At 40.4% G+C, this 13,082-nt stretch overlaps 1 non-coding gene across 1 annotated transcript; it reads left to right on the forward strand.

Moving 5' to 3' along the window:
- The first annotated feature begins 10,231 nt into the window (after window positions 1-10,231).
- LOC122450679 lies at window positions 10,232-10,361 on the forward strand. Its single transcript, XR_006272178.1, has one exon. It is a non-coding gene; the product is annotated as a small nucleolar RNA SNORA3/SNORA45 family (small nucleolar RNA).
- The last annotated feature ends 2,721 nt before the right edge of the window (window positions 10,362-13,082 follow it).

A 13,082-nucleotide genomic window follows, 5' to 3' on the forward strand; every position in this document is an offset into this window, starting at 1 on the left:
GACCTAGCCCGAAATCTGAAAATCCTAGAAATTCCTTAGGCATTGATCATCTTAACTCCCTCTTTCTCTGCCACGCCTGCCTTTCAGGATTTATATTCTTCATAGAGCTGAAAGAAGCACATCATATCTAAGTTTGTAGCACCACACTCTTCCTGATAGGATTTACACATGCAAACTATGAAAGGATTTTTATAGGAATTATATGTTGAACTTATTGCACAAAGTAAAAAAGGTTATCTTTAGAGCCTCAAAGTTGTAATACATTCCAGTGTTGTCAAATCCAAAAGCAATTAAAACACTGCTGCATGGTTTTTGAATTACAGCCTCCTTGTTAAAATGGCTATTGTTTCCCCTAAGGATCACTTACATTTTTACCTTGACATCATCTCACTTTAGGTCTCAAGAGGGTAAGGAAGTTAACAGAACAAGTGAATAAGTATAGTTCTGAGATAACAGTGAATTCCAACATGATAGTAGAAAAATGGTTACCGTTTTTAATGACCTTTCAGGTGGAGGCATAGAAAGAAAGCCGTGTAAGCCCAGGATTTTTGTTTTTGTTTTAAAGGTAATGTTAACCAAGTAAATATTATCAGGAGTGATATTTTGATCATCATTGCCTTACTTTGAATCCTGTTATGATTTCATCTGAATATTGAATATTGCTAGTAGAAGAATGCCTTATTGCATGATAGCCATGTTACTGCTACATGAAGGAAACTAATTTCCACTTCACTGGAGGCTCCAAATTTCACCCCACTGCACTGAGGGTAAACACTCAAGCCAAATGGCCCTGGAGTTGAGACCCTGGAGTTTGTTTACTCCACCATCACCATCTGGCCCCCCCATCCATCCATCCATCCCAGAAGAAAGCTGCCTCTGAAGACTGAGAAGCAAGGCTCTCAAAGCTGTCTACAGGAAGACCTACATAAAAGATACATCAGCAGCAAAACTCTTTTTCTTTTCTCTCTTAAAATGGCATCTTTCACTGCATATTTTTCTTATTTGCCAGTCTCAGCTAAGGCCTTATGCAAGTTAGCAGAAGCCCCTTAACTTAGAAGTTTCTAAACAAAATTTTGCTCTCCTCACTTTTCAGTGCAGAATGAAATGAAGTGGAACTGTTGGCCGGAGGTGAGTGAAACAGGGTTAGAGAACTGGAATGCAGGACCTGATTCCTGGTTTTCTAACTCTTAACTACATCCTCTTTATGCTCGGATATTTAAACTGGTTATTGCACTGTGAAGGGCAGGAATGGGAGAGGGGGATGGTTTGCTTTTTATGTGTTTATTCACAAACTTACATCTGAACTTTAACTCATATGTTAAGACACTTCAACTTCAGCAGGAACAAGTGATGATTCATAATGTATCATTTGTTTTAGAGTCCCATAATTTTTCCTGGGTCTTAAGCAATAGGATTTTCTAAATGTTACTAGACAGAACTCAGAGAAGAGAATAGGGCTAAAGAGAAAATGCTAAATGCTAATCCTAATTATTTTAAAAGTCAAATTAACCAGTGATCCTTTAACTACCAGGTCTCTACCCATAATGTTTCAAAATAAATGTCCAGTTTTTGAACTTGGTATATAACTACACCAATTAGAGATATTAATAAATGCAGCTTTTAAACCAGGCTTACATTTTTGTGTCACAGGTTATGAAGTCTTTGCCTTGTACGGTGATGGCCATGTTCTCATTCTTTTGTTTGTTTGGTTTTTTACCTTAATTATCTACCAAAAGATATACAGTGGGTATTTTTTTTAAGTCTAGGAATAAATTAATCATAATGCATGCATTGTACTATAGAGTAAAAAACATATCAAAACAGCCTTACTCAACCTGCCTTGAAAAAAATTACCTTTGGGAAATCTTCCAGACAGTCATGATTGCTGGAGAGAAAATAACCAAATGTTTGTGACTCAAAGGGCTTCTTCAAGTGACAATAAATTCTAGTCTTTCAATGCTAACATCTTCAATTGTGGAAATTGATCTCAGAATTCAGGAATTGGTAGCTTCCAGCTCCTCTGAGAATATCCCTCAATCAACAAGTTGTCCATCTAGCTAAGGAACAGCTTCCTAGAATTAAGACTGAAGAACCTAGGTTATAATTAACTCAGACTTCCTCCTCTTGTACCTTGGCCATGACCTTAATCCTCACCTAAATTTTCCATCCCATCTATGGATAAAATTTGTTCTTATTTAGACCAACTGAATTCTAGTCTTGTTTGTTAAGGTGGGTTAGCATTGGTGACTGAAAGGAATCCTAAACCAATTTCAGACCATTTAGTTAGATTTTAAGCATGTCTCAAGAAAAGATAGACATCTCAGTGGGAGGATAACATTGTTCAGTTTTACCCTCTTTCTGCCTGTAGTTAAAAAAATAAAACAAAAATTATATGGTAATGTTAAGTAGTGAATTTTTTCAAAGTAGTCTGGAGACAAACAAAATGTTTTTAATACTAGGAACTTCAGCCTGATAATACACAGAAGAAATTAAATGATAAAATTAGAAGGGTTTTGTAATTTAGCAGCATTCAACTACATGGATTTAAAGTCATTTAAGTGAGACTCAGTAGGTCCACTGACTTAACTAAAGACCTCAAAGACATTACATGATCTCCTTGGCTCTTACAATTTCACAAGAGGTAAGGTTTATGGGATAGAGAAGAGAATCAAGTGCCTGGTCGGTATGAAAGTTGAGATTCAAAGAAACTGTTATGCACCTTTGTTCACATGCAAGTCTTCAAGAAAAGAGGAATGACTTACCTACTACATTCAGAAAAAAATAGAAACTATCTAGCACAGACTCCTTCAGTTTCCTCCCCCTCTTCAACTGATCTATTTCTAATTATACTCTTCCCTCCTTTCTCCTCCTGGAGGAAAACATTTAAAACATTCTTTCCAAAATTATCCTTCCACATTTGTTCTTGATTCTCTGCCTTTCCACTCTTCAACTGAAGAGTCCTACCCATTCCCCATTTTCATTTGTTTCATTTGTTGTTTCATTTATTTGTTCAACAAACATGTATTACACTCTTGTTATTAAGTGCTTGGGATACCGAAAATAAAAGACACATTTCCTACCTTCAAAGAGCTCAAAGGGAAGTGGTAGCAAAATAAACAATTACAGATCACACAATTATGATAAATCATGTAAAGATCAGTGATAGAAGTCTGCATATTATGCTATGGTTGTGTACACAGGAGAGGTTGAAAAGGCTGGGGTGGAGGGGATGGCACCTGAGATGGCTCCAGAAGTTAGATACCAAAAGGGAAAAGAAGGACTTTTTAGACAGAGGGAATAACACGCACCAAAGCGTGATCATAGGAGAGAATTTAAAGTCCCTAAGACAGGAACAAAAGGAATAGATGTGTTGGAGGCAAGGGGTGAGGGGAAAGTTAGACCAAATAACAAAGGATCATGAAGATGATAAGGAATTATTAAAGTATTCTAAGGATGGAAGCAATATGGTCAGATTTGCATTTTAGAAAGATCAGTCTTAAAAAAAAAAAAAAAAGAAAGAAAGATCAGTCTTCTATCAGAGGGTGATTAGACTGGGAACTAATTGCAGTTATCCTGAAGAGAAATGAGCAATTGGGAGTGCACAGTGGTATAATTAGTGGAGGCTATACAGAAAGAGGCAAACTTTGGGGTAAACAGGAATTTAGTTTAAGGACATACAAGTGAAGATACCTGGCCAAGTGTTGGTTCTATATGTCTGAAATTAAAAAGAGTGATTAATGCTGGAGATGTAAATTTGGAAGTGACAAGCCCAGGGTGGGGACTGGGGCCTGGCTAATGAGATGAGATTGCTTAGGAAGACTGGGTAAGCTCCAGAAGTTGAAGGCAGATGATTCTGTAGCTTTTGTTTATTGCTATATCCCCAGCACCTACAACTTGTGCCAGGTATGTAGTCAGCATTCAGTATTTGAATAAATGAATGAAATAATGAAAAGAGGATTAAGAACGTAACTCTGAGAAATGGCAACATTTAGGGATGGACAGAGAAAAGAGGCCACTGAAGGGATTTGAGATAGTAAGGTTAGAGAGAGGAGGAAAAGCAGAAGGAGAGTGTGAGAGGAAGCGAGCTTCCAGAAGTTCAGCAATGCTCCAAAAGACCAGGTACAACAAGAACTACAAAGTCTCCATCAGTTTTAGCAACTAGAAGGTCATGGGAGTTTATGATGGCAGTGGTTTTAATGCAGGTGGTGAGTGGGTAGATGATAGTGTTTGTAGAGTATGTGGAAGATAGGAAGGAAGTGAGGATATGAATGTAGGTGATTCTTTTCAGAAACTTGGCAGCATCTTCATTAAGCAGTTTTTCTTTCCTTTTTCATTGATACTACTCCTCAAGCTACAGATCTTAAAAACAAAAAAACAACAAGAAAAAATACTTTCCCTTTAATCATTCTCAACTTATTGATCTATCTTTCATTACACTCTTCAAGTGAATGGAAGTATGTGACTGTATCTTGAATCCTCTTTCTTCTGTTAATTCTCCTAGCATTTCCCCTTTCTTTATTTTCTGACCTAGGCAGCCCTTGTAGTGTATCACTCTATAATGAATATATATATATATAATTCATTTATTCATTTACTTATCTATTCATCCTTGCTTCTCCTCTTTCTCTTACTCCCTACATTTAATACATCAAGAAATCCTGTGTGCATGCTAAGTTGCTTTAGTTGTGTCTTACTCTTTGCGGCCCTATGGACTGTGATCTGCCAGGCTCCTCTGTTCATGGGATTCTCCAGGCAAGAATACTGGAGTAGGGTGCCATGCCTTCCCAGGGGATCTTCCTGACCCAGGGACTGAACCCACATTTCTTATATCTCCTGCGTTGGCAGATAGGGTCTTTACTACTAGTGTCACCTGGGAAGCCCCCAACAAACCCTTACTCTATCTTCAAAATATATCTGGAGTCTGCTCATTTCTCACCACCTCCACATTACCTCCCAAGGCCAAGACTCCATCACCTCTCACCTGGACCACAGCAGTCACCTGCCAACAGACCTCCCCACTTTCACCCTTGCCTCTCTATTGTCTATTCTTACAACAACAACCAAAGTGATCCTTTCAAGTATAAATTGACTATTTTGTCAGTCTTCTGTTAAGAACCCTCCAGTAGCACATCGTCTCATTTTAATTCTCTGTGGGATCTGAAGCACCCCCTCGCCCATTACTTGGCACAACTCGTTTCTACCACTGTTCCTGTCATTGACCTCACTCCAGCCACAATGGCCTCTTTGTTGTCCCAAACTCACTCCACCTCAGGCCATCTGCATTTTTCAGTTTATGCTCAGAACACTCTTTCCACAGACATCATTTAGTTTACCCTCTCACTTCCTCAGCACACTGCTCAAATAGCCCCTTAACCCAAAGGTCTCCACTGGCCAGCCTTCATAAACAATTGCACCTTAGTCTCTCCCAGTTCTCCACCCTCTTCATCCTACTTACATAGCACTTGTCACCAGTTGACTTACGATGGTGACTTGTTTGTTGTCTGTTTCTCTCCACTAGACTCTGAGCACCTACAAACTGTCCCTACCAAGAGCACTTCCCTTAGAGAAGCGGAGACAAAGATAACCAAGAAACTATTCCTGCCCTTGAGGAACCCACACTTCAGTGAGTCATCCAACCTAACAAGTAATTAGAATCGAAATACTCAAAGCAGTCTGGATGCCAGAGTTAGGCCTCGGGGAGCAGTGCGGTTTGGGGTAGCAGTTCGGGCACTCTCCCGCCGGGGTAGTAGTTACAACCATGAGTTCACTCTAAGAGAATGTGAGAAATGAAAAGCACTCAGGAGGCATCAGCGTCTAACGGGTGAAGGACAGAGGAGGCAGCCATGAAGAAGATGCGAAGACAGGCTGGAAGAATGGAAGAAAGACAAGAAGAGGAGCTCACTGAGGTTGCAGCTACTATTAATATATTATCTTTCTAGAATATTACTAACAATCATAGCAGTGAATATTTATTAACAATTTGCTGGGGACTTCCTGGTGGTTCAATGGTTAGGACTTGGCACTTTCATTGCTGGGGCCCAGGTTCAATTCCCTGGTCGGGGAACTAAGATCCCACAAGCCAAGCAGTGTGGGAAAAAAAGAAAAAGAAATTTGCTACATGCCATTACTGTTCTAAGCATGTTCCATATCTTCACACATTAAACCTCACAACAGAGAGTAATAGTTCATGTCACTAGAGAAGACAGTTATTGAAGTCATGCTTTTTATTATCTAATATTCCCCTAAAAAGAGTGAAGCAAGTTTAACCCAAAGCATGTAAAATTTCTTCTGCAGGTGACTTTTCCCCCTTTGGAATAAGTAAATGGCATGTTAATATGCTCTATTATTTGTAGCAAATATTTTATAAATTAAAAAATTATACTTATGATCAGATACATATTTTACTGTGTACCATATATTTAAACTGGACATATTTTACTTCAATAAATGTACTCCCTTATGTAAAAAAAAATTCAAAAAATAAAAAAAAAAATAAACCTCACAACAATCCAGGAAGTTGGGCACTAGTATGGCCCTGTTTTACAAGGAGGGAATATTTTCAATTACCCATAAAGATTAGAAGCCAAATTGTTTGAGCTCGTACTCTTTTTTAAAAAACAAAATATTTATTTATTTTTTAATTTATTTGGATGCCCCAAGTCTTAGTTGGGGGCATGTGGGATCTAGTTCCCTGACCAGGAACTGAACCCTGACCTCCTGCATTGGGAGTGTGGAGTCTTAGCCACTGGATCACCAGGGAAATCCTGAACTTGCACTCTTAATCACTATGTTATTATCTATAAGATGATACTATGCCAGGTGTATATGCCTTTTCCTATTTTACTGAGTACATATTAAAGGTCAGGTGCTGTTCTAGGCATGGGCTTCCCCGGTGGCTCAGACGATAAAGAGTCTGCCTACATGGAGACGCAGGTTCGATCCCTGGGTCAGCAAGATCCCTGAGAGAAGGAAATGGCAACCCACTCCAGTATTCCTGGCTGGGAAATCCCATGGACAGAGGAGCCTGGCAGGCTACAGTCCATGGGGTCACAAAGAGTTGGACACGACTGAGTGACTTTTCATTGTTCTAGGCTGTGGATACAGAGCAGTGAAGTGGACCAGGTCCCTCCCTTCACAGAGCATATGTCCTTGTGGGGGAGACTGACATGAAACAAGTCCGGAGATGCAAGTGATGTGAAGAAACACAGAATAGGGTAAGGTATCATGAATGACAGTGGTAGCCTCTCTGAGAAGGTGACATTTAAGTAGAGATCTGAGGAAGTGAGCAAGTGAGCCAAGAGGATATCTGGGGGAAGAACATTCCAGGCAGAGGGAACAGCCAGTGCAGAAGCCTTAAGGTGTGAGTGTGCCGGTGTGTTCCAGGAACTGCACGGAGGTCAGAGCAGCTGGAGCACAGTGAACTAGAGAGAGAGTGGGAGATAAGGTTGGAAAGATACAGGAGGGCTGCCGGGACGCATGGTTAAGTGAAAAATATTAAGGGATGAGGTGTAGTAAGTAGTTTGTGTGGTGTAATCACACTGAATAAAGAAGAATGTGAGTGTGTCCGTGTGTATACAGATAAATAAATAAATATGTATTTGCTTATATTCTGAAGTAATAGACAAACTTAAGAGGGTGATTCCTTTCTCAAAGGAAAGGATATTTACACTTCTTATTTTATATTCTTTCCTGTTGTTTGAAAAATTTTACCATGTGTATGTTACTTTTATAACAACCAAAATAATAGCTAAAAAAGAAATAAACTCAACCAGGTGTTAAGGGGATCCGGCTAAAAATCCTCTTTCCCTTTACGGCTGAGCCTCTCCAAAGTTGCATCCACCAGCTTCTTGCTCTCTCCCTGATCTTTTCAACCAAACACAGTCCGACTCCAGACTCTCCTCTTCCTTGGCGTTGCACACACAGGCTCACCTGTGACTTCCCTGGGACCATGAGGAACACTCTTCAATCCTTTTGCTTTTGGACCCCTCTGCTACATTTGACATTGCTTATAGCTCCTCTGTTTGAAGCTCTTTCTCCCTTGGCTTCCCTCGTGCCCTCTTTTACTCACTGATCATTCTTTTTTTTATATAATTCATTTTTGAATTATTTTTTATATATATATATATATATATATATATATATATATATATATATATTTGGCTCTGCTGTACAACATGTGGGATCTGAGTTCCCCCTGTAGTGGAAGCATGGAGTCAACCCCTGCATCTCCAGGGAAGTCCCACCCTGAGCGTCCTTTCTCAGCCTCGTTCCACTGGCTACTCTTTGTTAGCTTACCCAATAGGAAGATAGGTTTCTTCTGATGCTCTTCTTGACCCATCTGCCTCTGTGTGCCACACACACCCTTCTGTGTGGTCTCCCTGCCCATAGTTTCAGCAACTCTCTTTATACTTCCAAGTCCCAGATCTGTATTTTTAGATTTTTCTCCTGAGCTCTAGTCTAAGATTCCAACTGCCTATTAGACAACTCCACCTGCAGATCTCACAGGATTTCAAACTCCACCGTTCTAAAACCAAGCTTCTCTCGTGGCTCAGTGGTAAAGAATCCACCTGCCAATGCAGGAGACATGGGTTCAATCCCTGATCCGGGAGGATCCCACACGCTGTGGAGCAACTAAGCCTGTGAGCTACAAAGAAGAGTAGCCCCCTGCTCACCGCAATGAGAGAAAAGCCCACACAGCAACAAAGACTGAGCACAACCCCAAATTTATTTTAAAAATAAATAAATAAAACCAAGCTCATCATCTCCAAGCAAAAATACCTTCCTCCTCTTGTTGTCCTTATCTTAGTTGTGGTATCACCACCTGCTGGATTGACCCAGCTGACAACCTGAGACAAACTCCTTTTTCATCCCTTAGATCAAAAGGGACACCAAAAGTCATTCTATCTGCTAAGTAGCTCCAGAAGCTGTGCTCATTCCTGTTATGTTCACTACCTATGCATGCTTCATCTGGACTACGACGTGTGGACAAATGAGTCTGAAGCTGTGGGAAGAGGTCAGAAATATCATCACTGCATTTTCTACTTCTAGCTTCAAGATCAGCCTGCTTCCTTACATCTAGTTGCCAAGTGATGTGGCACAAATTCCATCACATCAGTCCCTGTTTGAAATCTATCCATTCCCCCTAATCTTTCTAGAATAAATTCCAAACTCCTTAATATGATCTTACCAGTCATTTTTTGTTTTTGTTTTTGTTTTTTGGGGCCATGCCTCATGGCTTGTGGGATCTTAGTTTCCCAACCAAGGATTGAACCTGGGCCCTCAGCAGTAAAAGTGTGGAGTCCTAACCACTGGACCACCAGGTAATTCCCTGGCCAGTCAGTTTTTGACACTTACCCTCGTGTACCTAATGTTTGGGTAATACTGAAGCCTCTTTCCTTTTCATGTTTCTGTGGAAGTTTTGTAACATAGCATCTTTGTACCTCCATATCTAACATAGTACCTGGTACAAAGTAGATGTTCAGTACATGCTCATTGAATAAAGATGAACACAGAGACTGAAGGTAAGAAACCAATCAGAAGACTACTTTGTTGGTGTTGTTTAGTTGCCAAGTCTTGTCCCACTCTTTGCAATCTCAGGGACTGCAGCACACCAGGTTCCTCTGTCCTCCACTGTCTCCCTGAGTTTGCTCGAATTCATGTTCACTGAGTCAGTAATGCTATCTAGCCATCTCATCCTCTACCACCTCCCTTCTTCTTTTGCCTTCAATCTTTCCCAGCATCAGGGTCTTTTCCATTGAGTCAGTTCTTCTCATCAGGTGGTCAAAGTGGCCAGAAGACTACTATATAAGAGTACAAATTAGAGGTGACCAGAAGAAAGGGAAAGGAAACGCTTTAGTGCAACATTTCCTTCAAGCTTCAACAAGGTGAAGCGGTAATAATCAAATAGGAATTATTCCTATCATCTTTCTTTCTTTGAGAGATGCACACTTTGATACACACTTTGTACAATTTCAGATGGAGACAATGTAGCTGATTTAAAATAAAATGTATTTTTATAAAAACCCAGCACACTTTTTCGTCTAGGCCGCCGACATGCCATCCAGACTAAGGAAGACCCGGAAACTTAGGGGCCACGTGAGCCACGGCCACGGCCGCATCGGCAAACACCGGAAGCACCCGGGAGGCCGAGGTAATGCTGGTGGCATGCATCATCACAGGATCAACTTCGACAAATATTTATGTTTGATGTGAACTGAACTTGTCATCACTTGTCGAGGCTAGAGTCACGCTTGGGTATCCACTGTTGCCTTAGTGTGCTAGAGTCCTCGAAGAGTAATTGCTGACCTTATTCACTGGCTGTGGCCCTTATGGCATAGTCAGTCACCAGATTAGTGACATGCATCAGATAAAAAAAAAAAAAAACCCAGGACATGCAACTCTGACAAAATAAAACCCTTTGGGTATAAATCCCAAGGTCCAAGAGTGAAGCTGGGAAGGGCCATTTATTCCACAAACATTAACTGAGCCGATATAGACACTACTCAGCACAGGGGATACAAAGAAAAGCAATATACAGTGCCTGTTCTCAAAGAGATCAAGCCCACCAAATTAGCCAGTCTTTGCCTTTGGCCAAGACTACAGCCTAATCCTTTACAGAAAGCTAGCTGCTCATGCTGGGGCAATTATTTAAAGTCCTTTTAGTCATAGATGTAGCTATACCTAATTCTTTTGGAAAGTAAATTCATGAAAGGGGCCGTACCAAAATGTAACCACTGCTTCCTTAATGGAAAGGTGCCTTCACAGAAGCCTTCCCTGGTGGCTCAGACTGTAAAGAATCTGCCTGCAATGCAGGAGACCTGAGTTCTATCCCTGAGTCCAGAAGATTCCCTGGAGAAGGGAATGTCAACCCATAGAAGAGTAATGGACTTGGCCCTTCCTTCACCAAAGAAAGCAACATGTAAGGATTCTGAACTGTCTTCCATTTGGTGGTGATCAAGCCAATGGCAAGTTTAAATGACCCGGCTACTAGTCTTTTCTTAGTTCCAGGACTTTGGGGACAACTAACACAATGTTTTCCATTGGGGATGTGTTTGGAGAAAGGAAATTTGAGAGGAGGTATATTCACCACTGACTAAGGAAGTGTTTCTATCTGAATGAGAGAGAATACACTTTACTTGGATTAGGTCATTCAGTCTTCATTGATATTCTTATTTTGCAGATTAGGAAACTGAGGCATTATGAGTCTAGGTGTCTGGTTCAAGATCACATAACTAAAACTACGGAATCTGAGCCTACGATTGTTGTTCAGTTGCTCAGTCATGTCTGTTTGCGTCCTCATGGACTGCAGTACACCAGGCTTTCCTGTCCTTCACTGTCTCCCAGAGTTTGCTTAAACTCATGTCCATTGAATCAGTGATGCCATCCTACCACCTCATTTTCTATCGCCCCCTTCTCCTCCTGCCTTCAATCTTCCCCAGTATCAGGGTCTTTTCCAATTAGTCGGCTCTTAGCATCATGTGGCTAAAGCATTGGAGTTTCAGCTTCAGTACCAGTTCTTCCAATGAATATTCCAGGTTGATTTCCTTTTAAGATTGACTTGTTTGATCTCCTCACTGTCCAAGGGACTCTAAAGAGTCTTCTCTAGCACCACAATTCAAAAGCATCAATTCTTTGATGCTCAGCCTTCTTTATGGTCCAACTCTCATATCCATACATGAGTACTGGAAAAACTATAGCTTTGACTATAAGGACCTTTGTCAGCAAAGTGATGTGTCCCCTTTTTAATACATTGTCTAGGTTTGTCATGGCTTTTCTTCCAAGGAGGAAGCGCCTTTTAATTTCATGTCTGCAGTCACTGTCTGCAGTGATTTTGGAGCTCAAGAAAATAAAATCTGCCACTGTTTCTACTTCTCTCCCATCCATTTGCCATGGGACTGGATGCCATGTTCTTTGTTTATTGAATGTTGAGTTTTAAGCCAGGTTTTTCACTCTCCTCTTTCATCCTCATCAAAAGGCTCTTTAGTTACTCTTCACTTTCTGCCATTAGAGTGCTAGGAGTATGAATTGCATGTGTGCTAAGTTGATTGAGTCATGTCCGACTCTTGGGACACCATGGACTGCAACCTGCCAGTATCCTCAGTCCATGGCATTCTCCAGGCAAGAACACTGGAGTGGGTTGCCATGCCCTCCTCCAGAAGATCTTCTACCCAGGGATTGAACCCTTGTCTCTTAAATCTACTGCCTTAGCAGGTGAGTTCTTTACCACTAGAGCCACCTGGGAACCCTGGGAGTATGAATTCGTACAATCTTAACAAGGGGGCAACTCAGTCTTTACAGGGGACAATGTCACAACATTTATCAAAATTATAAGTGTACATACCTTTTGACCTAGCAATTCCACTTCTAGAAAGTATACTACAGATATAGTTACACATTTGCAAAATAAGATATGTTCAAGGTTGTACACTACAGGACTGTTTGAGAGTTTGGAAATAACTTGTGTACACTAACAGAGAGCTAGTTAAATAAATTATGCTTCATCTGTTCCATATAGCCCCCTTCAAGAATAAGGAAATTCTGTCCACTGATCAGAATGATTTTTAAGATACAGATTTCTAAGTAGGATCCAGGAAATGGGTTTGATAGTCTTTCATTTGTGGAAAAACATCTGTATGTATTTGCTTGTATAGGTATAAACTATCTTTTGAAGAATATACAAGAGACTGATAACCTTAGTTGCCACTAAGAAAGGATGAGGTATGACTGTGGGAGGGAAGGGGAGGGAAGTTAAGAGTAAAGTGAAAACTTTATTTCTTTAAATTTGTAACCATACGTATATATTAGGTATTCAAGAAAAATAAACAATTAAAATTTAACATAAAAAATAATAAGGCACATGCAGTGAACAGTAACTTATGAGTAAGGCATAGAATGTCTTCTTTTAAAAAACACATTCACATTGTTGGGACTTCCCTGGTGTCCAGTGGCTAAGATTCTGTGCTCCCAATGCGAGCGGCTTGGGTTTGATCCCTGGGCAGGGAACTAAATTTCACATGCTGCAGCTAAGATCCTGTGTGCCACAACTAAGCCCTGGTACAGCCAAAATATATATATATATATAT

This window comes from Cervus canadensis, chromosome 11 (assembly GCF_019320065.1).
Source record: "Cervus canadensis isolate Bull #8, Minnesota chromosome 11, ASM1932006v1, whole genome shotgun sequence".
Taxonomy (NCBI): Eukaryota; Metazoa; Chordata; class Mammalia; order Artiodactyla; family Cervidae; genus Cervus; species Cervus canadensis.